This window comes from Amphiura filiformis, chromosome 16 (genome assembly GCF_039555335.1).
Source record: "Amphiura filiformis chromosome 16, Afil_fr2py, whole genome shotgun sequence".
NCBI lineage: Eukaryota > Metazoa > Echinodermata > Ophiuroidea > Amphilepidida > Amphiuridae > Amphiura > Amphiura filiformis.
Genome location: NC_092643.1, coordinates 45,941,905 through 45,945,977, shown reverse-complemented (window position 1 = coordinate 45,945,977; position 4,073 = coordinate 45,941,905).

Here is a 4,073-nt window from a genome sequence, read left to right as displayed (position 1 = left end):
GGTGTCCCGGATGTGAGATCGCCGGGTAGGGAAAATAAAGGAAAATCATGTTTTTTAATTATGTTACTTGTAATTTGTTGGTATTATTTAAAAATAAAATAAGAATCACAAAATGTTCTGGTATGTATGAACGTGGTTCATTCATATATTTTCATGACTAAACGGTTGTTTATAATTATAGGTTAATGAACGCAGATTACTTATTGGGAGAGAATTATACAAAATAATGCATACGCTGCTGATGTTGATGCGTCTAATGCACGAGCCCCGAAGAGGAGTGCATTAGACGCATCCAACATCAACGCAAGTGCATTATTTTGTCTAATTTCTCGAGCAATAAGTAATACAAGTTTATTAATCTATTTCATACACGAGAAGAAAAAAACACATGATTTTGATTAAATTATCACTAAAATGTTGGAAAACAGAACCAAATATAAATGCATCAACCCGCCCGAAAAATGAATCAATCTTACGCGACGCTTGACGCGCTGCCAAACACTCTTGCGCGTAATGCGTGGAGTGCAATTAGACACAATCAATGCATGGTTTGGATTTTTTGGCCCCCACATATATGTGGGGCTTATTGGCCCCCACATATATGTGGGGCTTATGTTATCATCCAGATGGTTGTTTGTTCCCTTGTTTGTTTCTTTGTTTGTTTGTCCGGGCGTAAGCAAATTCATTAATCCGCTCTCCAGCTTAAACGCTATCACCGATCAACTTCATTATTATGTTTTCAGGGTTATTAGGAGTTAAGAAAACCTAATAATGATAATATTGGATGGCTTATTTCGTATGATACCATAACATATCGCATTCGTCATACAAATATCGAACTCGCCGTTGGCTCGTCCGATATTTTTATGACTCATCCGATATGTTATGGTATCATGCTCAGCCATCCAATATTATATCAAACTTGGTGCGGAGGTAGGGTATGGTGGCCTCATGTGCTGTATAGTTTTGTGTTGCATTATTTGCATATTTATGAATATTAATGAGCTCATTAGCATATTTTGCCTACATTGTCCTTAATCCACTCTGCAGCATAAACGCAATCACAGATCAATTTCAAACTTGGTACGGTGATAGTATATGGTTGCCTCATGTGCTGTATACTTTTGTGTCGCATTATTTGCATATTTATGAATATTAATGAGCTCATTAGCATATTTTGCCTACATTGTCGTTAATCCACTCTGCAGCTTAAATGCAACCACCGGTTAACTTCAAACTTGCTACGGTGATAGTCTATGGTGGCCTCACGTGCTGTATATTTTTGTGTCATGTTATTTGCATATTTATGAATATTAATGAGCTTATTTGCATATTTGGCCTACATTGTCATTAATACACTCTGCAGCTTTAACGCAATCACCGATCAACTTCAAACTTGAGTACGGTGATAGGATATGGTGGCCTGATGTGCTGAATAGTTTTGTGTCATTTTATTTGCATATTTATGAATATTAATGAGCTCATTTGCATATTTTGCCTTCATTCCCATTAATCCACTCGCCAGCTTAAACGCAATCACCGATCAACTTCAAACTTGGTATTGTGATAGTATATGGTGGCCTCATGTGGTGTATAGTTTTGTGGGGGCCACCTTAATTACGAACCGCGTAATTCTAGTTTAACGCTTGCTCTGATTGGTTCTCGCTATCTAAGAGTGTATGAAACAAATATAAAGAACCGTTTATTCATGAAAATATATGAATGAACCCCTAATATAAGGTGGAGGCACCTACATTTTATCTCATTAAGGTGATAATTCCCCACAATTCTTAGTTTTAAAATTATGCTCTAAAATATGCACTTTAGAATCATCTAATAATGAATAATTTTTAATTCACTGTAGATTATAAATAGATTATAAATAGGAATTCAGAAATTTCTTTAGATTTAGATTTTTCAGGGAGTTGAAAACGTTATAAAGTAGATCTCCTAAATTTCTGTATTTCTTTACCAAATTTTCAAATAAATACTTCATGACCTTGAAAAAGAAATTTATGCTATACTTTGATCAGCTCGTAATCGGTGTGAATTTTAGCATCACGGATTAATATCAATATATTATATTTAGAGAATTGTCTTGTGACACCTCGCCAGAAAAATCACAAATTATTAATTAAAGTCCTATATTGTCTACTTTCTTTAACATGCACATTTTAGATCTTCCAGATGAACAATATCACTCTTAATGTGGATCTACTTTTTCGGCGTAGTGGTAAAAGCCTAACAATTTCCGCCGATTACGAGCTGATCAAAGTATAAAAATACTATTTTATAAAATAATTCAATGCTTTTCTATGCAAAGTGACATTTATTTTATACTCATCAGGTCTCAGAATTTTTGAGGGTGAGTGTTATGAAAATTTTAAGTTTCAAAGAAATGCTGATAATGCATTTCCTTGATTTGTTTTAAAACTTTTATGGAGACACAATTTTTATTGTTGGTTTTCTGAGAAAATAGTTTAAGGAAATTTCTCTGTCACTGGTTCATAGGAAAACATAAATATTTTATACTTTTCAGAACTATTACAATCATGAAAAATTATATTGAAAGAATATCATCCTGTCAAAATATATAATTATATATTATATAAAACCTCTGTGAAATATTTTTATCGTATTTATGTCAATATCGTCATAGCACCACAAATACAAATTATGGTTTCAAGAAATCTTCTGTCTGCACTTCCAGTTCTGTTATTTCTTTTTAGGATTTTAGAGTCTCAGTCTGAATTACTTGTCAAAATATATGTGTGATGATGATATTCTGGCCAAAGTATTTGTATTTTGTTCTGTCTCATCATTTCATAGAGATCCATGAATTGAGAAATGGTTGATCTTCTTCAGACAATTTGAGATCACATGACTCTGGTTTACCATATTATCATCATCACACATTCCTTGTTTCCATTTTCTTCTATTTTTAGTGTCTTTTCTTTTCTAAATCCCAATCAAATATATTTACAGTTCAATCTTAGAAAGTATATTACTCCAAAACTATCTACTGTGCGCCAGTGGTGTTTTATTCGATTGATATTCACAGAATGCCTATATCTGGACCTGGGTATAAAACCATCAATATATCCCGTTATTTTTGATCTCTATAAAACCTGTTGTCAGGCTTGCACTTGAATATATGTGTTGAAAGAATATGGTAAGCTTCTTTTAAGGTCTTGAACGCTCAGCCAGGGCCTTGAAAACAAATACTGACAAAAAACATCAAAAAGTTCGTAACATTAAAGATGCATAATTAGCCTGCGTAGATAGTAAAAATTAGTCCTTCCAGCTGATGAGCGGCAGCGGTGCATGCGTAGTGGGAAAAACATATCAATATATCATACAGTTGGTGTGTGGCAATCATATTTTGTTATACTTAGCCTCAGTCCCTCAGCCCCTATCTCAAAACTATTAAACACGGCGGCACAAAATTGCCATGCGTGGCTGTTGAAGAACTAGTGGATTCACCCTAATATCATGGCTATTTCTGACACAAAGATATAGGGTTGATGACACTGTTTGTTATGAACAAAAAACCCCATCCTCTATTGTGGTGGTGTACCATGGAAACTGTTTTACGGGCCACTGCAATATTATGTGTTTACTCCTAATTACACAGCTGGAGCAATTATTAAAGTTTTAACAAATTGAGAGAAGAGTAATTTGCGTCTATACAGCATTCTCTTCCTGTTTTCCTATAGGCACACAAAGAAGTGTTGCAGCCATCTATCATTTTCATTGTACCAATCAAGGTTTCACCTGTTGTATATCAATTAATGTGATACTGACCTTGGATCTGATTGATTGGCTGTATGTGTGCAAGGGGGTACAGTACATGATAATGATAGGGTTTACAAAATACACATGCAGTGCATAGGAATCCTAGTTTTGCCCCTCCCTGAGATGCAAGCACTATTATAGCAGAAAACTTGTTTGTGGTTTTAGTTATTAAGAGTTTTTGTAGATCCTACAATTTTACACTAGTAATTTTCCTAAAAATTGAGATCTGGCCAATTTTCAATTTCAAACTATTTTTTTGGAGGGGGGTGGTTTTACAC